Source organism: Pongo pygmaeus, chromosome 4 (genome assembly GCF_028885625.2).
Source record: "Pongo pygmaeus isolate AG05252 chromosome 4, NHGRI_mPonPyg2-v2.0_pri, whole genome shotgun sequence".
Taxonomy (NCBI): Eukaryota; Metazoa; Chordata; class Mammalia; order Primates; family Hominidae; genus Pongo; species Pongo pygmaeus.
In genome coordinates this window covers 22,825,009-22,851,958 of record NC_072377.2, presented here as the reverse complement: position 1 = coordinate 22,851,958, position 26,950 = coordinate 22,825,009, and the positions used below count along the sequence as shown (strand labels likewise).

Here is a 26,950-nt window from a genome sequence, read left to right as displayed (position 1 = left end):
CAAATAGCAAATCAAGTATATATAGATAATCAGTTATTTGTAACTATCAGTTGATAGACATTTTATATTTATCCCATGATCATACTGATAGAATGTAGCTAAAAGCAGCATTATGAGAACAAAGAGTAAGAACCCTTGTTGTAGGCAACAAAAAGGTAAGCAAACAGGAAGCATAAAGAGGAACAAATACCTGCATATATTATCTGTACACTTGGAGCTAGTCACGCCTGAAGCTAAAATGTATTCTGAGTTTTCAGTCATTTGGTCCTTACTGGAATTTACTGTTCTTTTATTTTTAATAACCACTTGGAGTTAGGTTTTGACCATTTTCAACCAAAACAGTTGTAACTAATTTTTTTAAATGTTACAAAAAGAGGTAATTAAAATAGAGTCATGTAATTTTTTAAAACATGAGATGAGAGGACCTGTACTAGGAAAATAAATGAGAGCAGAGAGTTTAGATGTAAAATTGGAAGGATAAGAACATTTGAAAGGTAACAAAAAGAAGAATACATTATTACTCTAGAGATTAAGTAAAACAGGGAAAACAGGAGAAAGAAGGTAACGTTTCTGGGTAGCGAATCAGTGATAGTTTTGTTTTGGGACCTTAGGGTTTTGGTCCCTTATTAGAATTAATGTTAGCAAATATTAGAAATATAGCTGTGTAACTCAGGAGAACAATTAGGCCAAATATACAAATTTAGGATTTGTTAACATGGTTGAGAGAGACAGAATGCTTGGAGGCAAATCAAACGTACTCATGTCTCAGAAATCAAGAATAGACTGTGTCCCATAGAAATCGATTGAGATCATTATAAAATCAAGTGCAAACTTTAAACCAATGAGGGTCAGTACAAGATCGCTGAATCTTGCATGTTAAATGCCATCAACATTTTATTTTCCTTTTCCTTTTTTTTTTTTTTTTTCTTTTTTGAGATGGAGTCTCGCTCTGTCACCCAGGCTACAGTGCAGTGGTGAGATCTTGGCTCATTGCAACCTCTGCCTCCTGGGTTCAAGCGATTCTCCTACCTCAGCCTCCCTAGTAGCTGGGACTACAGGTGCATGCCACCACACCTGGCTAATTTTTGTGTTTTTAGTAGAGACAGGGTTTCACCATGTTGGCCAGGCTGGTCGCGAACACCTGATCTCAGGTGATCCGCTCCCAAAGTGCTGGGATTACACGCGTGAGCTACCGCACCTGGCCGCCATCAACATTTTCAAGAATGGTAAAATGGTGACTGCGATCATCAAATTGCTGTGGATTGGGTGGGTGTGGGGGGGTGAGGGGGGGAGAGTTGTTTAAAAATGAAGCAATAAAGGTGAATTGTCTTTTTCATTAAACCCGGCGATACTAAAGGAAGGCATGCTAGAGAAAGGTTTTAAAATACTAAAAATATTAAAAAATATTTTATGAATTTATGGCAATAGGAGGAGAAAGAGAAAACGAAGGAAGAGGAGACATAATTTAGAAAAACTAAAAGCACAGGAGAGAAGTAAACTAATTTTCTATGATTCTAGAAGAAGGAGAAGATGGCAGCCTTGGGTATAGATGGGGGATAGTTTCACCTGACCCTGGAAGGAAGAGAAAGTGCAGATGAAATTTAGTTTTGAGAGAAGAGAGGAAAGAAGAAAACATTACTGTTTGCACTTCGGTGAAGGAGAAGGCTGGACAACATGCCGAGAGTACAGCCCGTGGAAAGAGGAGCTTGAGAATTATGTTCACAACAGTGATTATGCAGAAGAGAAAAAGGCCCAGATGAGTTGATCAGAGATTTTTTTTTTTTAATTCATAAATGTAACTGAGTTTCCTGGGAAAGCTGTAAATCTACATGCACTGGAGCCTTGCAGCCTGTCTATGAGCTACCTATTGCAGAATCCAAGAAATGAAATGCTTAGGGGTACCCAAGGTTTATATTGACTGCATGACTATGGTAAAACGTTAAGTAGCAAATAAATGGAAGCTGATAGTAAAAGGCATGACCTAGGGGTTCACATGGTGGTCACAAGATTCAAGCCAAATAACTTGTTAAATTATATCTCAAGGAAGCAATAACCTGGGAGAATAGTTCATCAAAGGACAAAGGTTAGCCAAAATATTAATCATAGGGCAGTAAAGAAAATGTAATGCCAACATACAGTTTTAAAAACTGTATATCCTGGGTGATGACAAGGTCCATGATGTATGTGCACATAGATAATAATATACAATATCTATAAAACTATATGTGTTATGGAAAACTCAATTGAAAGAGAACTGAAACTCTTTGGTATGACTTGGGGACAGCTGGGGACAGTGACTCCAATAGGGCGGTGATGTTCTGGAAACTAAGATACTGAATGAGTCAACTTAGTAGTATGAGGCGTTTTGGAAGTTGGAAAATAAAAGTTGAAGAAAATGAGATGAAATGATAAAAAAACAGGAACTTGTTTTACAGACTGGCTACTTTCAGGAGAATATGTATTTACAATATTTCAACTACATATTCACAGCTATAAATGGATTTACAGACTAGTAATACAACCTTAACTGTAAAATTACAAACATGCCATTTTAAAAAATATTATCTAGGCTATAATTTCTGTGATATTAATTTTTTCAGGTCATTGTTTCATTGATCAATCCAAGCAAGTTATTTTTATAGCTAGGCTTATTTTAGTGCAAGGTTACTCTTTCTCAGTTGACCAAGCTCAAATATTGTATTTTATATCATGGCAGGAGGCATCCAAAAAAGAATAATATTCCACCTTTCAAAAAAACTAGTTGATTTTGTATTACTTTTGTTTACAATTTAATAAATGACCAACATGCAAAGCATTCGTGAGAGACTGCATTTAGGTAAGGGGGAGGTTGGAAATTATAAACAAACTGCATTAACAAGGAGGCTGGAGTCACTTAGAGAGAAAAGGAAAGCAATAAATCAAGTTTAAATGGGCAACATTAATGGGAGTTATGGGCGCACATCTCAAATGAATATACCCCAAAGAATTTATGGAACACCTCTCATAATTGGAAAAGGACAGATTTTACAATTATCTTCAGGACAAGCTGCCAATAGAATAAAATACATAGCTTTAGTGTCAAGAGAAATGTATGAGACAAAAGGGAGACTTAGTTGAAATAGAGAAAGAAAACAGGAGGAAACATACAGCCTGTGCAATAGAACAGACCTGCAAATAGGCCCTGACTGGGGTGTAATACTCTGAGCAAATGGAGATGCCATACTAAAATTAAAACAGGGTTTAATTGCTATTGAAAACAACCTGCAAATACTGTTTTTAGAATAAGACAACAGTAATTTAATTTGCATTCTTGTCACATAAATAAGTGTATTAGATCTTTTGAATTCTTACCAGTTGGAATGAATTTTAGAGATTAAGCTTTACCTTTGTTTATGTTGGATTTCTTAAAAATTGCTAAAGAGTATTTGATGAGGAATGAAAAATCTCTGTAATGCAGTGTTTAGCAATTTCAACTGTATAATCAGTTTTATATTAAATATTTGCTTATTTTATGAAAGACAATCACAATAATTAAAAGATCCAGACTTTACATGTTTTTTAAATCATAGGATATATCAAGTGGTAATTCCATGTATCATTGTATAATTCATACCAATATAGATATACTAGGTGTATAAGGTTTGTATTTTTTAAAATTTTCTCTCTTTTTCTTTTTGCTTTCATTTTTGAGGCTCATGATCTTTAGATTCAGTCACTCAAAAGAGAGAAAGAGTGCATATTTAACGAGATGGCCTATTCTGCTACCTGAAGACTAATGTAATTGCATTCCCTACCATTGTTAAGTCAAATTATCATTTGGGTACATTATCCAAAAGCGGTCTCATATTTTAAAACACAATATTTTATTTTATAATAGTCTCAGATTTACAGAAAATTGTTGAGATAGTACAAAGAGCTCCCATATATACCAACCTCAGGCTCCCATATATCGACGTCTTACGTAGTATGCTACCTTTGTCTTAAGTAATGAAGCATATGGCAAATTTAGGATTTTGTTAGAATCTCAAGTGAAGTTGGCTAATAGTGAGTTAGAACCCAAAGGAGAGGCTTACATTAGACATATAAATTTGTTAGTCATTACAAAAAAATGATAGGTAATATCAGGAGATGAAGTAAAATACTCTAGGATGTGTAAGTTATGTACAGAAGAGAAATGTGAGTATGTATGGAAAGGAAAAAAGAACTGAGAACCACATCTTCAGGTGCTTTAACACTGAAATGCCAGGAAGAGAAAGAGGAAACCTAAAAATAAGTGACAGTGAAGCAGGAGAATCACGTGAGTGGAATGTTCCGTAAGCTGAGGAAAAGTGTTCTAAGGAGGAAGTGGACAAATATGTTAAATGCATTAAAAGAAGGCTAAGGAGTGACCTTCGGATTTGTCAGACTAGCAATCTTTGATTACTGCAACGTAACTAGTTTCATGAAATGACATGGACATAATTCTCGACAAAAAAGGAAAGTGAAGAAGTGAAAGCAAGAATAGAGAACAATGTTACAGGTTTAGCTTGAGGAGCCATGGGCCTCAAAATCTTGATGGATTACAACACCAAACATTGATTTTTATGCTCCCTTGTTTGAAGATTGGCTATGTTTGACTGATCTCCACTGGATTGGTCTTGACCTGATGACACTCCAGGCTTACAGTTGGGTCCAGTTTTGTTCCTCGTGTCTTCATTCTAGGGCACAGGCTGAAGGGCCAGCAGTTACATGTCTTATGTGCTTCTCATGCACATTATAGGAATTCAAGAGAGCAGAAAAAATAACAGAAGTGATCATCAAGCCTCTGCTCATGTCACATCCAATGACATTCCATCAGGCAATCAATGATGCAGCCAAACCCAATGTGAACGGGGCTGGGAAATATATACCACAAAATCTAGAGAAAGGTATGAAAGACTTGTATGAAAAATATAATCAAATCTAACATAGGGCTGTTATATCAGGTGAACTATTTTTTAAAGATAGTATAATGGCGTGGTTATAGCCTATAATAGTGATCTTACAGAGAAAAGAAAAAATTACAATGCAAGAGAAAAAGGTGATAACTGCAGGGGCAGGGCTTATTCAGGGCAGTAAAAAGGAATGTGGTCCAGAATATAAAGGACTGGGTTTGGGTGGGAGCAGGAGCAGTTAACACACTGTGACAGGACAGAAGACAGAGAGTGTGAGTAAGGTACCAGCAGATTAGTAGATTTGGCAGTGAGCTGATAGCATCATTCTTATCTAATTAAATCCCTTACATTTCTTTTTATCTATTTTATTGACTGGATATATGTTTCTCCTGCTCATAAATAATGTTTTTTTCCCAAAAATATGTATTTGTGGCAATTCTCTTAACAGTTTATTGTATGGATATTACTCATGTTGCAACTTCAACAATTAACCTATACAAATTAATCCCAAACCAGTACCTCAGGCCCAGATCTGCCTCATTTATGTTCTACCCTTAAGGGTCATATTGCTCGGTAACTTCAATGGCAAATTTTACTAACTCTACAAATAGCATATGAAAATTAATTAAGAAATATATCTTTGTCTCTTCTATTCATGTTTAACATAATATGACTTCCAATTTACTAGTCTACGTGGCCTAAAATTTCAAGTTTACATTATTCCTCCTATGCTTTAATATGATATTTAGTATGTGATTTAGATTTGTTAATTTTTAACGTTGTGTTTTAAGTATTACAATTTCCTGTCTATTCCATTTCTACACATTAGTTTGGCAACTTATTATAATTATGTATATTTATAATTTAACCTAATAGAATAAATGGTCTTTGAGTAAAATATTATGTATATATACACACATATATACATATGCATGTATGTATTTATTGCATATGGTAAAATTGTATACACACGTGTATATGTGTGTATATATATAATATGGATATATTTGGTAGGTATATAGACACACATATATATGTGTGGAGATATATATATAAAATGGATATATTTGGTGGATGAATATATATAAAAATCTATATATATCTATTATATATACACACACTATATATACGTGGATTTATATATGTGTGCTATGTATGTATATATATATCTCTCCACCAAAAAAGTTCTCTATAAAATGTTTTAGTATTTATCTATTGAATGTTGATTGATAGAAAAGTAATGTGCCATTCTAGGTCCATATAAATCAGGGTCTCAACAGAAAATGATTAGTAAAGAGGAACAGATAATTGGTAAGTTTAATAAAGGGACAGTTGTTAGTTGTTATAAAGGTATGTGTAGAGGTAAGGTCAACCAACACATACTATTGCAGTGTTAGTGACTCGCAGTAAGGGAGCTGGTATCACCACTTGGTCCAATGAGGCAAATAATTTAGCTGCCAGCATATCCTAGACACTATAGCTGTAGCATAGGCTGTTGAACAGGAGGGTTGGCCTTCATCCGAGTGACACAGCTAGCCCTTGATGAAATTAAATGAAAGACCCAGGAACATGAATAGTTTATTCTCACTCTCATCTTGTCTTCTGTATTCGTCCATTTTGTGCTGCTATAAAAGATGCCAGAGACTGGGTAATTATAAAGAACAGAGGTTTATTCTTATGGTGTTCTGGGAAGGCCAAGGTTGAGGTGACTGGATCTAGTGAGGACCTTCTTTCTGCACCTTCCCGTGGTGGAAAGTGAAAGGGCAAGTGAGTACCCCATCATACTCCCATATACCTAACCCACTCCTGCAATAACAGCATTAATCCATTGATGAGAACAGAGCCCTCACGATCTAATTACCTCTTAAAAATCCACTTCTAGGCTGTGTGCAATGGCTCACAACTGTAATCCCAGCACTTTGGGAGGCCAAGACAGGCAGATCGCCTGAGGTCAGGAGTTCGAGACCAGCCTGGTCAACATGGTGAAACCCCATCTCTATTAAAAATACAAAAATTAGCCAGGCATGGTATAATCTCAGCTACTTGGAAGGCTGAGATACGAGAATCGCTTGAACCCAGGAGGCAGAGGTTGCAGTGACCCGAGACCGCACCATTGCCCTCCAGCCTGAGCAAGAAGAGCAAAACTCTGTCTTCTCCAAAAAAAAAAAAAAAAATCCACCTCTAAACTCTGTTGCATTGGGGATTATGTTTCCACATTCAAGCCATTGCATTCTGTTAGCTCCTTCCAGATCCTGGAAATGGACAAACACAGTGGAATTCAGTGAATCTATAACCCCACTGATACAGTAAAAAATAGATTTCAAATCAGGATTAAAAATTGTGAGAACTGGTGTGAAGGAGAAAATGAGAAAAATTGATCAGAGCAAGCTTCAAAATATTTATTCATCTTTATGTAATTATAGGATATCATTTGATTTTCAATAATTTTTTCTAAATCCCCATATCTCTTTTGCAGAAATATTTTACTTCAAGTTTTATTTTTATTTATATATATATATTTTTATTATACTTTAAGTTCTAGCGTACATGTGCACAATGTGCAGGTTTGTTACATATGTATACATGTGCCATGTTGGTGTGCTGCACCCATTAACTCGTCATTTACATTAGGTATGTCTCCTGATGCTATCCCTCCCCACTCCCCCCGCCCCACAACAGGCCCCAGTGTGTGATGTTCCCCTTCCCATGTCCAAGTGTTCTCATTGTTCAATTCCCACCTATGAGTGAGAACATGCTGTGTTTGATTTTTTGTCCTTGCAATAGTTTGCTGAGAATGATGGTTTCCAGCTTCACCCATGTCCCTACAAAGGACATGAACTCATAATTTTATATGGCTGCGTAGTATTCCATGGTATATATGTGCCACATTTTCTTAATCCCGTCTATCATTGTTGGACATTTGGGTTGGTTCCAAGTCTTTGCTATTGAGAATAGTGCCACAATAAACATACGTGTGCATGTGTCTTTATAGCAGCATGATTTATAATCCTTTGGGTATATACCCAGTAATGGGATTGCTGGGTCACATGGTATTTCTAGTTCTAGATCCCTGAGGAGTCACCACACTGTCTTCCACAATGGTTGAACTAGTTTACAGTCCCACCAACAGTGTAAAATTGTTCCTATTGCCAAGTCAATCTTAAGCCAAAAGATCAAGTTTTAAAATAAATAATTCTAAAGGCAATTTTGAAAGAACAACCTAGAAACCATAAAGCTCCAAAAAAGTAAAAAAGCAGCTCTGAAAATAACTAAATTAAACTTTGAAAAAAAAATGTAGTAAAAATGTCACTGGACGGGTTTAAGGGCAGGTTTTTCCTGGTTGACAAGACAGTTGGTAAACTGAAAGATCCTTCAGAAGAAAGTATCAAAAATGAGCACAGATAGACAAAAACATTGAATGTTGACAAAGTTAAGAGACATAGAGATTAGAATGAGAATATGTAACATGTGATTTGAGGAGGGAGGGGATTTTCCCGAAGAAGATAAGAGGAGGGAAGAATAAGGCACAGGCAGTGTTTACAATATCATTACTAAGAATTGTCCTGAAGTGTTTAAAGATACAGATCCATAGATTTGTGAAGCTCCACAAATCTCAAACAGTATAGGTAAAAAAAAAAAAAAAAAAGAGCTCTATGCCTAAAGAAATCATTGTGAAACTGCAGGAAATCAAAGACAAAAAGAAAATCTTTTAAGTAGCAAGAAAAGAGAGTTTCTTCAAGCAAGTGGTGGTTACACTGATCTTTTACATCCCAGCAGCAACAATGGAAGACATAGTGGAATTAAATAGCAGGGTGCTGGAAGAAAATATTCTCTAATGTAGAATTCCATATATGTCAAACTCTTTCAAAAACAATGTTACTTTCAGAAAAAACAATAACAGAAGCATATTCTACCAGAAGATTCCAACTTTTTTTTTTATTTTTTTTAATTTTATTATTATCATACTTTAAGTTTTAGGGTACATGTGCACAATGTGCAGATTAGTTACATATGTATACATGTGCCATGCTGGTGTGCTGCACCCATTAACTCATCATTTAGCATTAGGTATATCTCCTAAAGCTATCCCTCCCCCCTCCCCACCCCACAACAGTCCCCAGAGAGTGATGTTCCCCTTCCTGTGTCCATGTGTTCTCATTGTTCAATTCCCACCTATGCGGGAATTGAGAATATGCGGTGTTTGGTTTTTTGTTCTTGCAATAGTTTACTGAGAATAATGATTTCCAATTTCATCCATGTCCCTACAAAGGACATGAACTCATCATTTTTTATGGCTGCATAGTATTCCATGGTGTATATGTGCCACATTTTCTTAATCCAGTCTATCACTGGCCATCAGAGAAATACAAATCAAAACCACAATGAGATACCATCTCACACCAGTTAGAATGGCAATCATTAAAAAGTCAGGAAACAACAGGTGCTGGAGAGGATGTGGAGAAATAGAAACACTTTTACACTGTTGGTGGGACTGTAAACTAGTTCAACCATTCTGGAAGTCAGTGTGGCGATTCCTCAAGGATCTAGAACTAGAAATACCATTTGACCCAGCCATCCCATTACTGGGTATGTACCCAAAGGACTATAAATCATGCTGCTATAAGGACACATGCACACGTATGTTTATTGTGGCACTATTCTCAATAGCAAAGACTTGGAACCAACCCAAATGTCCAACAATGATAGACTGGATTAAGATTCTAACTTTTGAAAATAATTTAGGCAAGTAAAATTATACTGAATAGGAGAGAGGTCTAAGAAGTTTAAAGGAAGTGAGTGATAAATGTAACTGAACTGAACGTTAGCTTATTAAACAGTAATAATTTATCCTTACAAGGTTTTTTTTAGTAGTAAATTTTTTTAAGATAAATATTATGGCAGTATCTTGTAAGGCAAAAGAGTGAAAGAAATGGTGTTAAAGAGTTCAAGGTAATTTGTGATGCCTGTCAGAAGGGTAAAAATGACGATGAACACAGTAAGCTATGATAAGTTCAGTATATGTATTTTATTTTTAGGCTACCATTTTCGAAAGATAGTAAGAGCCTATAACTTATAGAGAAAGAAAGGGTGGAATGACAAAAAGTAATCAGAACATAAAAAGAAGGAAGAAATGAGCTAAGAGAAATATCACAGCCAAAACAGAAAACCAAAGTGAGATGAACTGCCATTACTATTTCTAGAAATATATGCTAAAGAATTCAATGCGCATATGCACAGAAATATCAATTGCAGCATTGTTTGTAACATACAAAAAAATTCAAAACAACTCAAATGCTAATCCATAGTAATATACATAGTTAAATTGTGTTATATTTTTTAAATGGCAAACAAAAATGAATAAATTATAGTTTCACTAAAATAAAAATCTTAAAACCACAGAATTAAAAAAAAATAAATTCCTTCCAGGAGCGGTGGCTCACACCTGTAATCCCAGCACTTCGGGAAGCCGAGGCAGGTGGATCACCTGAGGTCAGGAGTTTGAGGCCAGTCTGATCAACATGGTAAAACCCCGTCTCTACTAAAAATACAAAAGTTAGCTGGGTGTGATAGTGCATGCCTGTAGTCCCAGCTGCTTGGGAGGCTGAGGCAGGAGAATCCCTTGAACACAGGAGGTGGAGGTTGCAGTGAGCAGAGATCGCGCCACTGCACTCCAGCCTGGCGACAGAGCAAGACTCCGTCTCAAAAATAATAAATAAATAAATTCCGCAAACAATATAGATGATTCCCCTTAAAAAAATTCAAAAGCAAAAAAAAAGCAACTAGGTAGTAGTTTGATGGATACATTAGTGCAGAACCAGGGGGAAAAAGTAAATACTAAGATTCACTTTATTCAGAAAGAGGCAGTTCTGATTGGGAAGAGATACATTTGTTTCTTTTATAGGAGCCAATCATATTTTATTTCATGAATAATAAGTTAGTTACATAAGGTGTTTGATTTATTATATTTGTTAAATTTCACAATGAAGACACTATATTATCTATATTGATTTCATTTTAAGAAAAAAGCCTGTGAAAAGTTTTAGGAAACTATGGATGAGTGTTCTTTCTTAAAAATCTCTTTTCCAGATTCAATATCCCCCAGATCTGTGACTTTCATTCTCCTTTCAGAATCCCATCTTCATCCTCATGTTCTTTTTTGCTCTGACTTTTGTTTTACATTATCTCTTAAAAACCATGGCATTCCAAGGCAAATAACCTCTACATGTGTTACAAACAGAGCATATCTAAATTGATTAAGATGGTTTCCTTCCATTAAAGGAGTATGTTATTTCATCATCTTATTTTGGCAAATTCACCATAGTTGTTAACTTACCTAGGCATGTGGTCAATAAAAAATTATCAATTTCTAAATTGGTTCTCCTTTCTGTATGTAAATAAGTGAATTTAAAAATATAAATAAAAGATTTTAAATTTGTCTTCTTCATGTCTGCTAATCATGCCTATTAACAGCATTTTAAAACTTAATTTGACCCATTTTGTGTTTGTTATTTTTCCTAGTTTGAAATTATCTTCATATCTGATATACATAGTTTCTATGTCTTCACTGATGTGACTGGTCAACACATTGCTGACAACTGGGTATAGAACAGTCCTTAAAGATAGCTATAGAGAAATCCTTCTAAGTTGAACACTTTGGTAAGAACCCCTTTTCCATTTACCAAACTACCAAGATTCTCCTAGAGAGGATGCCATTGTACTCTGTGTAGATGAGTGCCCTGAGATTTCTGTTACTATTTCTGTGTACCTCTCTGCTTGCTTCAAAGTGCGCTTTTCTCTCTACTGGCCCAGTTGTTACTCTTCTATGGTAGATGACCCTTTAGCAGCAGGGGTTTCATTGCCTGAATAGAGAGCCAGAAACACGTGAGGGTTTATATCAATCCCCCTATAGTGCTGGCCAAAGTCCATAACCACATTCAAGAGTACAAACCCCCAGCTTCTTTGCCTCTAGTTTGACAAATTCAGATGACATTTTGACCATCCCATCTTTCATGAAAACATGATACAATTGCAGTAGACTTTTTTGAACTCAGGATTCACAAGTATGCTTAGTAATTCTTTGCCTAATGTGTTACATAGTCATTATACTTACAAAGAAATGATATTGATAACTAAGGAAATGCAAATTAAAAACACGACATGGTTTGACAACAATGTTTCTCACTAATATATACACTTTAGAAATTGATTATGACAAATAATACTAAAGATGTTGGGCAGTGGAGACTCTCATGCACTCCTGTGGGAACAATTTAGGATTATTTGGTAAAGTTGAAGTTGGATCCCATGCTATCCAGTAATGGAATTACTCATACACTCACCAGGAAGCATATAAAGAAAGTTTACAACATTATTTTAAGTGGAAGAAAAAAAGTAGAAATGACCCAAATGACCATTAACATACGAATGGATGAATTAATTTTGACATATTCATAAATGAATTATTGCTGCATATGTCACTGTGGATGCATTGCCACATGCAGGTGATGAAAAGAAAGGCCAAAAAAAGCATAGATAAAATATTATGTCATCTATATTAAGGTGAATTCATATGGTTATAAATTTAGGAAAACATACCTACAGGTTAAAATAATATAAAACATCAACACTGAGCTAATGATGGTGAGGGCATAGGTATTCTTTGGGAGCAACAGGAGGATTATACAGGATGCTCCCAAAGTCTGACATATGAGGGTATTTGATTTGGGACCAGAGGGTAGACAAACATATTGTTTTAATAATCTTTAATCTGTACATACATACTACCTCTACCCTTACTCTCATAAAATGTGCTGTGAGTTACAATGTTCTCAGAAAGATTATGATCAAAAGATAGGCGAGTTCAGGAGATAAAAGTTTTTCCCTTACCCCTATTTTTTCATGGAAATGTCTTCAGGCTGTAATTTTTTTTTTAGCCAGGATTTGGTAAGAAAAGTTAAAAATATGGTCAGGCAAAGCAAAGAACCTTAAGAGCTATGAGGCAAAAGCATCAGGTAACATATAAAGGAAAACCTATCAGATTAAGAGCCCAGCTGCCTTCATGGGCTGTCATTGAGTGTCTGCAGTTTTTCCAGGCGCATGTGTAAGCTGTCAGTGGATCTTTTATTCTGGGGTCTGGAGGATGGTGGCCCTCTTCTCACAGTTCCACTAGGCAGTGTCCCAGTAGGTACTCTGTGTGGGGCCCTGACCCCACAGTTTCCTTCCACATTGCCCTAGCAAGCCTCAAGCCTTGGCAACTTCTATGTGGTTTTGGGCCTGCCAGTGCAGAAAAGTCAAGAATTGAGCTTTGGGAACCTCTGCCTAGATTTCAGAGGATGTATGGAAACCTCTGCAGCAAACTTCTGCCTGGGTATTCAGACATTTCCAAATATCCTCTGAAATCTAGGCAGAGGCTCCCAAAGCTGCCAAGGCTCGAGGCTTGCACTCTCTGAAGCCACAGCCCAAGCTCTATATTGGCCCCTTTCAGCCATGGCTGGAGCAGTTGGGACTCAGGGCATTTAGTCTGTAGGCTGCACACAGCACAGGGACCCTGGGCCTGGCCCACAAAACCACTTATTCCTCCTAGGCCTTCAGGCCTGTGATGGGAGGGGCTGCAGTGAAGACCTCTGACATGCCCTGGAGACATTTTCCCCATTGTCTTAGGGATTCATATTTGGCTCCTAGTGACATATGCAAATATCTGCAGCTGGTTTAAATTTCTCCCCAGAAAATGGGATTTTTTTTTCTCTTGCATTGTCTCACTGCAAATTTTCTAAAGTCTGGTCCTTTGATAAAACCAAATGCCTTTAACAGCACCCAAGTCAGCTCTTGATTGCCTTGCTGCTTAGAAATTTCTTCCACCAGATATCCTAAATCATCTCTCTCAAGTTCAAAGTTCCACAAATCTCTAGGGCATGGGCAAAATGCTGCCAGTCTCTTTGCTAAAACATAGCAAGAGCCACATTTGCTCCAGTTTCCAACAAGTTCCTCATTTCCATCTGAGACGACCTCAGCCTGGACTTTATTGTCCATTTGGCTACTAATATTTTGGGCGAAACTGTTAACAAGTCTCTAGCAAGTTCCAAACTTTTCCACATTTGCCTATCTTCTTCTGAGCCCTCTAAACTCTTCCAACCTCTGCCTGTTACCCAGTTCCAACGTTGTTTCCACATTTTTGGATATCTTTTCAGCAGTGCCCCACTCTACTGGTATCAATTTACTGTATTAGTCCATTTTCATGCTGCTGATAAAGACATACCCGAGACTGGGCCATTTACAAAAGAAAGAGGTTTAATGGACTTACAGTTTCACGTGGCTGGTGAAGCCTCACAGTCATGGCAGAAGGCAAGAAGCCAGTCACGTCTTACATGGATGGCAGCAGACAAAGAGAGCTTGTGCAGAGAAACTACCCTTTATAAAACCATCAGATCTCATGAGACTTATTCACTACCACAAGAACAGCATGGGAAAGACCTACCCCATGATTCAATTACCTCTCACTGGATTCCTCCCTTAACACATGAGAATTTAAGATGAGATTTGGAGGGGGAAACCACCAAACCATATCAATAGGCCACAAAACAAGTCTCAGTAAATTTCAGAAAATTGAAATTATATCAAATACTCTCTCAGACCACAGTGGAATAAAATTGCACATGAACTACAAAAGGAATCCTTGAAACCATGTAAATACATGAAATTCAATAACCTGCTCCTGAGTGATTATCATGTCAACAATGAAATCAAGATGAAAATAAATTAAAAATTATTTGAACTGAGTGATAATAGTGACCCAACCTATTAAAACCTCTGGGATACAGCAAGATTGTTGCTAAGAAGAAAGTTCATAGCCTTAAATGCCTACATCAAAAAGTCTGAAAGAGCACAAATAGACAGCCTAAGGTCACACTTCAAGGAATGAGAGAAACAAGAACAAACCAAGCCCAAACCCAGCAGAAGAAAAGAAATAACAAAGATCAAAGAAGAACTAAATGAAACTGAAACAAACAAAAAATACAAAAGATGAATGAAACAAAAAACTGGTTTTTTGAAAAGATACACAAAATTGATAGAACACTAATGAGATTAATCAAGAAAAAAGAGAGAAGATCCAAAAAAGCTCAATTAAAAATGAACCAGCAGCTATTACAATGCATACCACAGAAATACAAAAGATCTTCAAGGTTACTATGAACACCTTTATGCACATAAACTAGGAAACTTAGAGGAGATGGATAAATTCCTGGAAATATACAACCCTCCTAGATTAAACCAGGAAGAAATAGAAACTCTGAAGAGACCAATAACAAACAGCGAGATTGAAATGGTAAGAAAAAATATTGCCAAAAAATAAAAGTCCAGGACCAGATGGATTCGCAGCTGAATTATCTCAGAAATTCAAAGAATTAGTACCAATTCTATTGGACCTATTCCAAAGACAGAGAAAGAGGGAATCCTCCCTAAATCATTCTATGAAGCCAGTATCATCCAAATACCCAAACTCAGAAAGGACATAACAACAACAACAAAAAAAGAAAACGGCCAGATGCGGAGGCTCATGCCTGTAATCCCAGCACTTTGAGAGGCCAAGGTGGGCGGATCACCTGAGGTCAGAAGTTTGAGACCAGCTTGGCCAACATGGTGAAACTTTGTCTCTACAAAAATAGAAAAAAAATTAGCTGGACATGAAGATGGGTGCCTGTAATCCCAGCCACTAAGGAGGCGGGGTGGGAGAATCACTTGAACCCGAGAGGCAGAGGTTGCAGTGGGTGCAGATTGCACCACTGCACTCCAGCCTGGGCAACAGAGCAAGACTCCATCTCAAAAAAAAAAAAAAAAAAGGAAAAGAAAACTACAGAGCAATATCCCTGATGAACATAGATGCAAAAATCCTCAACAAAATATTAGCTAACTGAATCCAACAGCATATCATCAAGAAAATCCACCATGAACAGGTGGGTTTCATACCAGGGATGCAGGGATGGTTTAACATAGGCAAGTCAATAAATGTGATACACCACATAAACAGAATTCAGAACAAAAATCATACGATCATCTTTGCAAACTATGCATCTGGCAAAGGAATAATATTGAAAATCTACAAGGAACTCAAACAAATTAGCAAGGGTAAAACAAATAATCCTGTCAAAAAATGTGTTAAGGACATGAATAGACAATTCTCAAATGAAGATATACAAATGGCCAACAAACATATGAAAAAATGCTCAAAATCACTAATGGTCAGGGAATTATAAACAAAAACCACAGTGCAATACCACCTTACTCCAGGAAGAATAGCTGTAATGAAAAAATCAAAAAACAGATGTTGATGCGGATGTGGTGAAAAGGGAACATTTTCACTCTGCTGGTGGGAATGTAAACTAGTACAATCACTATGGAAAGTAGTATGAAGATTTCTTAAAGAGCTAAAATCTGATCTACCATTTGATCCAGCAATCCCACTACTGGTTATCTAGCCAGAGGAAAAGAAGGCATTATATGGAAAAGATACTTGCACACACATGTTTATAGCAGTACAATTTGCAATTGCAAAAATATGAAACCAGTCCAAATGCCCATCAATCAATAAATGGGTAAAGAAACCTGTATATATATATATAAAGGAACATATATGTATATATACATACACACCATTACAAAACACTTGGAGCTTGTTGGAGAGAATCCTAGTAGTGAAATTAATTGCAGCAAAGTTTTACAGGGTGATGTAGGTGAAATCCAAAAGGTAAAGTTTGAGATGCTAACAGTGAAATTTTAAAAGTACCCTCAGTGAACACGTGCCAACTATATAAACATGACCAGTGACCATACTTATTTCATCAGGAGGCACAAATATATCAATATACCATAGAACCCCTTTGTAAAGAACAGGTGGAGTTTCAAACAGCATATTCTATAGTGGTTCATCACAAGATTGAAATGCTTGACAGGATACTGAGGGCATCTATATGCCTCAGAATTTCTATCACATTCACATAGACAAAAAATCAGAGGATTCCTTTTTAGCTGCAGTGATGGACATTGCATTCTGTTTTAGTAAAGTCTTTGTGGCCAGCTGATTGGAGAGTATGGTTTATGCATCATGGAGCCAGGTTCAGGATGACCTCAACTGCATGAGGACCTCTAAGCAATGAGTGCAGGCTGGAAATACTTGATAAAACTTTGTGGTGTGGATTTTCCTATTAAAGCCAACCTAGCAATTGTCAGGAAGATCAAGTTGTTAATGGGAGAAAACAACCTCGAAATGGAGAGGATGCCATCCAATAGAGGAGAAAGGTGGAAAAAGCAGTATGAGGTTTTTGGAAAGCTGACAAACACAGGGAATGTTAAAATGCCTCCTCCACTTGAGACACTTCTTTGTTCAGGGTGTGTCTATTTTGTGGTCAGTAGGGAGTATGTAGGGTATGTACTTCAGGATTAAAAAAATCCAAAAGTTTATGGAGTGGGCGCAAGACACATACAGCCCCGATGAGCATCTCTGAGCCACCATCCAGAGTATTCCTGAAGTCCCCAGCTCACTCTCCACAAGCCATAAGTATGACTTGCCTGACACACATGCAGTTGCCAGATTTGTCAAGTGGCAGCACTTGGAGGGTGATGTTTCCAAGGGTGCTCCCTACCCACCCCGCCATGGGGACCACGTGCACTTGGTGTGCATTTTCAGAGCTGGTGACTTGAAATGGATGCTGCGCAAGCACCACTTGTTTGCCAATAAGCTTGACATCGACATTGACCTCTTTGCCATCCGATGTTTGAATGATCATCTGAGACATGAAGCTTGGAGATGTTAAAAGATTGACCATTACACGCAATTTTATGAATAATAAGAAGGATACCCAAAACGTACCCTCATCTGGATCCTCTTCCTTGTCAGTAAGCATCAGGAAAATGGTATGAGGTCCTATTTGGGGCAGGGACTCTAAGTCTACTTGTCAGAGAAGCTGCATGGTTTCTGCAGAGCATCGTTGGCTAAAAAGGTGATATCATTAAATGTTCACCTAGAGTTAATGTGAGAGGAGATAAAAGTAGCTTTGAGGCCAGAGCATGTAGCAAAGTCATTCTGGAGAGAAGAGACCAGGGTAGCTGGGGAAGAGGTCAATGCATAAAGTCAGCCTCTTCCAAGAGCTCAGGGGCCTAGCAGAATGAGAAGATTTGACCTGTGTTTAAACTATTTTGAGAATTTTTAATGTGACAGTTTTCCCAGTATGAATAAACTTATAGCAACAAACGATCATAAAGATACAATTAATCTGATATATTTGTTGAAATAAAAATGTGATTTTACTCTAAATGATTTTTGTAAATAATTTATTTTCTGCTGTAACACTGTATTGTGTAGTGTGTCTCTGTATAAGAGGGAGTTTAAAATAAGGCTGATTTAAAAACAATGAAATAAAAAAAAGAAAGGAAAAGAAAATTAGGGTATTTTCAGTTTAAACTTCCAATCATGTCATCCAAGTCTGGAATTTTCATCAGAACAACAATATAAAAAATAAAGGGATGGATTTAAAACACATACAAATCATAAATAATAATGAAAACATTTTAAATAATTATTTTGCCAATTCATCATAATACACGTTAGTGAGGGAACTCTTCACTGTTACCACTATTATTTAATGAAAGAAATAATATTTTAAGACTAAAAAGGCACAGAGGTCATTAAATCAGAATAAAATCAATTTCTTTCTAAGTCAAATCAATTGTTGACCTTATAACATCTGATATGCATGAATATATTCATTTTCATTTTTAAAATTTATCACTAAACTAAGCACAGTGTCTCCTAGGGAGGTATTTACAGTAGCTTAAGGGAACCAATATTCATAAACTCTGTCTTTTGAATTAGATGGATATCATATCTATAAGTAGTATGCAGAGATTTGAACACTTTAGAGATTCCAGTATTTAGAGATTAAGTTATTTAGAGATTAGGTTTGAGGTTTTAATGTAAGGCTAAACAGTATAGTTTGTAGATGTGATAGAAGTCGTAGGCCTTTGTTATATCTCTGATTGGCCAAACCAGAGAGAAGTGGAATGCATGCTGAGATAAATGTAATCACTCACAAAGCAGTTTCTTGGTTAAATCATTTTATTTAAAAGACACTCACCAAGGGAAAAACAAAACTATAATTTTGCTAATTGAACTCTGAACCTAAAATATAGCAACAGAAGAGAAGAAACAATTCAAGACAGGAATGATCAGATCAAGTTAAACAGCAGTTTAATTTCCCTTCTAGAGAAATGTATATTCAGGCAATATTTTTACCCCTGTTACCCTCCCCCAACAAAAAAAGATGAAGAAGAAGAAAAAGAAGGAAAAGAGGAAGGAGACAACAAGAAACAGTTAAGGTGCTTTGGCCTGCTTCTGAGCACACATGAATCCAGTAACATTAAAAAGGGACATTCTGATTTTCTGGGAAAGCAGTGGAAACTAGTACATTTATTATTTCTGCTAAATTTATAGTCAGATTCCCTTTGCTGAGCCTTTGGGCATATTTATAATCTAAAACCATATTCTACAAAAGAGTGATGCTTGTTTTATGAGCACTTACCCACAAAACAAATTGCTATAACATAAAAGCAGAATACTTGCTCGATTACTAACTTGTCCTAATATGCTAAAAACACCCCCCCACACACACACACTTGGTTTAAAATATTAATAGTTCATATCATGGTTTAGGAAAAGATAATACAGGTTTAGATGCAATTTTATACCCCTTTTGGAACACGATGCATAAGATATTTTAAGATAAAGATGCATAAAAAGTCTTGAAGAAAAACATTGATACTTAGAGCTATGGCTATCGAAATCTTTATTCTTAATATTTTAAAATTTTTGCATGATCATTCTTTACTAGAAGTGAATAGAAAGAAACTGGATATAACACATCCATTTAAAGAGAGATATGTAAAGATAATGAATAATAAGAGTGATGACAATACTTGAAAGACTTTTCAGCTTTTCTAATACCAGGCCAAACAACATATTTTCATCCACTAGTTGGGTTGCAGTAATACATTTAAATGTTTTTAGAGTTATGTCCCTGGTGATGCCTGAACATATGAAAGTATTTACGGAGGTTAATTTGGGACTACATTAGTGAGGCAATTTTCTAGCTATAATTTATGTTCGTTGTTCCTTTTAGATAGTGAGGCAATCAGGTTGTCTTTGCAATAAAGAAAATTTTAGGTCTTCTTGCAAATTATACACACAGCTACATTCTTTGATGATTACTGTGTAGATGCTTCTGAATGATAGAAAAGAAAACTTGGGATAATAACAGTACTCCAGTATGTTTCCTGTTATCTGGACATAGTTTTTAACTGTCTCATTTACCTAAATTATCCCATGATGTCCCTGTAAATTGAAGATACAATCTCATTCTCACCATTCCATTAACTGCCTATAATCTTTGAATTTGTTTACACTTTATCTAGTTTCCTTCTGGGCTGCCTCCTCACCTCAGCCTACACATTCTAAAACAGCTTCAGGCTTATTTCTATGATGTAGGAAGTTATTAAAATATGTTAATTTACTTGACTGAGATGACTTTAAATTAAGCCCTTATAATATCCTGCCTTCCAGGCTGTCCACCACTATGTAATACCTGGAACAAGATATTAGTTTGTGCTCAAATAGTTATTCAGAAAAAAATAAAAATAAAAGAAGAAGAATGTTATGGCTTTTTCTCATAACTGCAGTCATATTCACTTATCCGTTCTATAATTTAAATAAAATCAGTGGTAGCGAACTTAGTGAACGCATCTGGGGCAGGCAACTTCCCACTCCCTTTGCATGCTCTATGCTTAACCCGTTTTTTATAGATGAAGGCTGACTGGTGGAGAAGCTTTTACAATGTTATGGGTCTAATCAGGGACTCAGACCTGGGTACTCCCCAAGCTGCCTGTCTCTGGGCCAATGCTTTCAGCCTTTGTAATATGCAGGCTTTTAAATGTTACCACAGGTAGAAAGATGGACAAATGTTCCATGTTTTAATGTCATTTCTCTGTCTTGCAATCTCCTTTTTTTTTTTTTAATATTAATATCATTTTGTAAATATGATTCTAGGGAAATATGGGTAAAGGCTTGGATTTATTCCTTTGAGAAATGTGGAGTGATGATAACAGTTTTTAAGAAGTAAGGTTTCGTAAAGCAAACTCTGCTAGAGTATGGAGAAAAAGATTGAAAAACATCCTTCCCTTGGCACAAATGATCTTTACCATGTCTCTACCCCTAATTCTCACTTCCAGTATCTCTCTCTCTCTCTCAGTTATCAATTCTCTCCCCACTGAACTACTTTCTGTTTCCCTAAGACGCAAGGACCATCGCCTCCTTGGAGATCTACACAGGATTTTTTTCTGCCCTCCCCAATAGCATACCTGCAACTTTCTTGGCTATATGGCCTTCAGGATTTTGCTTAAAGGCAATTTCCTCTGATTCTAGTTCTTTCAGTGTTAAGGCTGGGTTGAAGATCCTGCTTAGTGCACAAAACTCTACGGAACGTAACTGTACAGTAATTGCCTTTTAACTTGTCTATTTCTCTCTATGTATATTTAAGGGCATTGGATACCTTTTATTCATCTCAATTTGTGGTGTGCTATTCAGAATATCAGATGGTGTTAGGACAGGCATTTGGGCATTTGTGGTCCCAACACCAGCATGAAGGTTGCCTCTTTTCCCCTTTCACCTTCCATGGTCTTTTCCTCTCTGGACAGGGTAAGGTTTAGGGAGTATGTGCAGAGTGGCTCTGTGGATTGTGAGAAAGGTGCCAGGGGTGATGTTCAGAAGCCAGGTAGTGAGAACTTTAAAGCAGGACTACGCATGGCCATCATGCAACCAGAAAGTCTTCAGATATCAGCACTGAATGAAGCAGGGTTCAAGAACCCCTGTTATAATAGGCGTTAACTTTTCGGTTTGTATATCATGAGAACACAGAAGATTCCTGGGGAACAGAAAGTGAGATGGGGGCCTTGGGGGCCTCTGGGCAGTAGTTGTTTACCAAACGTAAAGAAGTGCTTCAGGCCAGGCTTGGTGGCTCATGCGGTGGTTATGTCCAGCACTTTGGGAGGCTGAGGTGGGAGGATCACTTGAGCCCAGGAATTTCAGACCAGCCTGTAGAAACCCTGCACTGTTAAAAATAAATAAATAAACAAACAAACAAATAAATATAATATGAAAAAAATAAGGCCAGGCGCAGTGGCTCATGCCTGTAATCCCAGCACTTCGGGAGGCTGAGGTAGGCGGATCACTTGAGGTCGGGGTTCAAGACCAGTCTGGCCAAAATGGTGAAACCCTGTCTCTACTAAAAATACAAAAATTAGAAAGGAGTGTGGCACACACCTGTAATCCCAGCTACTTGGGAGGCTGAGGCATGAGAATCCCTTGAACCCAGGAGGCAGATGTTGTAGTGATCTGAGATTGCAACAGTACACTCCTGCCTAGGAGATAGAGCGAGACTCTGTCTCAAATAAATAAATAAATAAATAAAATGATTAGCCAGGCATGATGACACATGCCTCTGGTTTCACCCACTTGGGAGGCTGATGTGGAAGGATCGCTTGAGCACAGGAGATGGAGGCTGCAGAGAGCCACGGTCACACCACTGCCTTCCAGCTTGGGTGATAGAGTAAGAACTTGTCTCAAAAAAAAAAAAATGTTTCAAACCACAACTGCATAGCAATTTTGCTTATATCCTCAGCCCAGAGTACACAAAAGGTGATCAGCTTTATGAAAGGATGGAAAAGTGGTTGAAAATGATGGAGAAATACAATAAGGGGTGGGGAAGGAGGATATATTTATTTTACCAAATTCCAAGAAATATAGGAATAAAAAGTGTCTGTATCAAATGCTTAAGCACACAGTCCACACAAGCACACCACACACTGGGTGAGGGATCTATTTCTACCTCCTTGCATTCATGTAAAACATTGTTGTTAATGTCATGAAATCCTATTCTCTTTCTATCTTCTGTCCTAGATAGAGCTGGCCAATATTTCACTCACTATGAATGAACATAAAATTTTCTTCAGAATTTTACAGATGCAGAAACCAAAATTTAAGTTTAATTTTACCTGAAAGCAAAATATATAAAATCAAGTCCGCATTGAGTGCTTTTCTCTGTGGTTGCAAACACACTTTCACATATTGGGAATGCGAAGAATCCTTGGGTGTTAGAACACTCATCTCTGACAACATAATAAATATCACAAAGTACACTCATTCTAAGGCTCATGTTCCTGACCTATCAAATGCTATCAGGTATGGAATCACTTCAAGTATAGTCATGGAAACCCACAATATGATTCCATGACTATACCTGATAGCATTTGAGTTAATCGAAAGAGAAAGGACAGTTAAGTGAGTCTCCTGAAGGCAAGCATAGGAACCTAAGATAGAGGCTTTTTAAGGAAAAAGTCTGGGAACACATATAATAGAAATCCATCCTATGGAATTTGAGAAAGATACAGTTTATCGAGTCATTAATTTATTACGTAATTAAGAGAACCTACTATATGTGGAAGGTACAGATTAGTAAGATTGATAGGTTGCTGATTCCATGAAATCTACCTTTATAAAACATTGTAAGCATGGTGCTAAACAGATAAATGGCACAGTGTAAGGGAGTGTTATGGTATGTGAAGGCATGTTATGGAAAAAAATAAAGGAATAGACAAATGCTGAAATTGAAGAGGGTGATGAATTTTAGATAAGAGGTTTAAGAAATACTCTCAGTAGGTCAGGAGTTCAAGACGAGCCTGGTAAACATGGTGAAACCCTGTCTCTACTAGAAATACAAAAATTAGCCAGGTGTGGTGGTGCATGCCTGTAATCCCAGTTACTCGTGAGGCTGAGACAGGAGAACCACTTGAACCCAGGAGGCAGAGGTTGCAATGAGCTGAGATCATGCCACTGTACTCCAGCCTAGGAGACAGAGTGAAACTCCATCTAAAAATAAATAAATAAATAAATAAAAATAAAAATAAAAAATAAGAGAGAGAGAGAGAAAAGTATCCATAAAAAAGAGTTAAGGTAAAGCTTATAAGGAATATGTCAAATATTGCACAAGAGACCTCAGCAAATAAGTCTTTTGCACTCCAAGAAGAGTCAGTGTTCAACACCATTTAGTGTGACACTTTGTTGGAAGGAAGCTAGTTCCTTCCAGAGGCAAACTCTCTTTCAGCAGGTTAGAGGGGGCATACTGTGTGTCTTATAGTCTATATTGATCCTCTGTAGTCCAATATATCAAGTTCATATTGTGGATTTCTGGGAGAGGAGACATAATCTCCAAATTCAAAAAGCTTATCTAATACTTTGTTAACCAAGTATCTTAAGAAATAAACACGAAAACTGTAAGAAAAAAATACGCAAATACATGTCATACAGCATATGCAATATTCAATAGTACATTTAAAAGATTAATATAATTTTACCATTAAAATGGACCTGAATAATTGAAACCAAAATTTTAATTTTAGACATGATTGCTTTCTTTTAGAAAGGCAATTAGAGTTAATACATACCCACCCCGCCCCCCAACCACATGCTAAATAATTCTGGTTGTTATTCTTTTTTTTTTTTTTTTTTTTTTTTGCTTTTAAACATTTATTTTACATTTTGTGGATCTGAGCAATATTTTTTATATACATATTGCTCAATAAACTAAGGCAATTAATTTATTCAATTTGGGGAAGTGTTCTCAAAAACTGAACTCACAACACTCAAGTTTTACCTTAAAACTCTGAGAAAGTCTGAAAGACCTGAAAAGTTAGATTTTAAAAAATGAGATAGATATGATTTATGTATATAAATTCACTGAGTAAAAAGAGAAAAATGTTGCAAAAATTTGTCAAATGTTCTAAGGACAACTCCAACTTTTGTATAGAGGAGCAACAAAAACAAGTTTAAGTGACTCATACAGGAATATTTACCTGCTTGTTAGCACAAGTTCCTCAAGTACTGCTGCAAATTTAAAGAATTTTGCACATCAGCAAAATGGGACATTTATTGAATCTTGGAGAGGGATGTTTTGCATTCAGGCAAAATAAACATTGCAATTTTGAGCTATTTTCATTACTCAATTTTTAAAAATACAAAGCATTTCAGTTTCCCAAACTATGTGGAATCACTTGAGGGTGGCATAAAATAGATTAATGCTTGCTGACATCTGAAGGATGTAAAACAGTTGTTTCATCTGCTGTGTCTCTGAGAGATGAATGAGGGCAACCTTTAGATCTACTTCTGGATTTGTCTAAAGGTGCTTTTAATAGAGCACTGAATAAAATATAGAACTATTTATACTTCTGTTCTTGCAGAATAAGTGAGGTAAAGAATTCATTTAGAAATCAGATAAGAAGAAGAAAATTATGAGTTTTAGCCCTTTCAGTATTCAACCAAAAGATAGGGTTGTTTTTTGTCATATGTTAATATAGAAACAGAATTGATGCTAGCCTGAGACTTCTATAAATCCAATATACCAAGCTTTGCTTTTTAGACAGTTTTAAAAGGAGTTCAGACGGAAGTTTTGAAAACCTTCTTACTGTCTGAAAAAAAAAATTAATCCTGGGGGAAAAGAAATTAGAGGAAAATGGAGCCCTACATATGAAAATTACCTTCCACTAACTGCTTTTTTGAAGGAAATAAAATAAGTAATTTCTTTGTTTTAAGTAATGAAGAGAGACAGCCTTTGATACAATTAACTAATGCTTGTAAATTTCTGTCAAATGAATATTCAAAGATGAAAAATATTAACCCACCAGTAGTCAATACTAAAAATACTAAAAAATTTTTAGCATTAAATTTTAAGGAAAAAATTAAGGTATTTTTATTCCTTCACATTATCAGTACCTTTCAGCAACTTTATTTTGTCCAGTTAGTTGAAATCTTAGGGCAAGGTAAGATCTCATACAACTTTTTTTTGAGTTAGCTCCTCTGAGAAACGAGCCCTGTTTACTTGTAAAGACTCAAGTACAAACCAACCTTATTTTATTGCACTTTGCAGATATTGTGTTGTTTTTACAAACTGAAGGTTTGTGGCAACCCTACATTGAGTAAGTCTATCAGCGCCATTTTTCCAACAGCGTATGCTTACTTTATGTCTCTGTGTCACATTTTGATAATTCTTGCAATATTTCAAACTTTTAAAATATTATTATATATGTTATAGTGATTTCTGTTCAGTGATTTTTGATGTTACTGTTGTAATAGTTTTGTAGTGCCATGAACCATGCCCATGGTATGGCAAACTTAATCAATTAATGTTGTGTGTTCTGATTGCCCCCATCACATGGCTTTTTCCTTGTCTCTCTCCCTCTCCCTGGGTCTTCCTATTCCCTGAGACATAACAACATTGACATTAGGTCAATTAATAACCCTACAGTAATCTCTAAGTGTTCAAGTCAAAGTAAGAGTTGCATGTCTCTCACTTTAAATGAAAAGTTAGAAATGATTGCCGGGCATGTTGGCTCATGCCTATAATCCCAGCACTTTGGGAGGCCGAGGTGGGCGGAACACCCGAGGTCAGGAATTCGAGACCAGCCTGACCTACATAGAGAAACCCCTGTCTCTACCAAAAATACAAAATTAGTAGGGCGTGGTGGCACATGCCTGTAATCCCAGCTACTCAGGAGGCTGAGGCAGGAGAATCACTTTAACCCAGGAGGCGGAGTTTGCGGTGAGCCAAGATCACACCTTTGCGCTCCAGCCTGAGCAACAAGAGTGAAATTCCGTTTCAAAAAAAAAGTTAGAGATGATTAAGCTTAGTGAGGAAGGCATGACAAAAGTTGAGATAGACTGAAAGTTATATCTCTTGCACTAGTTAGAAATGTAACTGCAAAGTTGTAATGCAAAGGAAAATGCAAAGGAAAAGTTGTAAATGCAAAGGAATGCAAAGGAAAAGTTGTAAATGCAAAGGAAAAGTTCTCGGAAGAAATTAAAAGTACTACTGCAGTGAACACACAAAGGTTAATAAAGCCTTATTGTTGATATGGAGAAAGTTTGAGTGGTTTGGATAGAT

General features: G+C 36.5%; 1 protein-coding gene and 1 pseudogene across 2 annotated transcripts in view; both read left to right on the top strand.

Moving 5' to 3' along the window:
* The window catches only part of CDH12 (cadherin 12), a 1,137,841-nt gene that overhangs the window by 262,494 nt on the left and 848,397 nt on the right, over window positions 1-26,950 (top strand). The window lies entirely within an intron of this gene.
* Window positions 16,543-17,722, top strand: LOC129036146 (beta-1,3-galactosyl-O-glycosyl-glycoprotein beta-1,6-N-acetylglucosaminyltransferase-like; annotated as a pseudogene).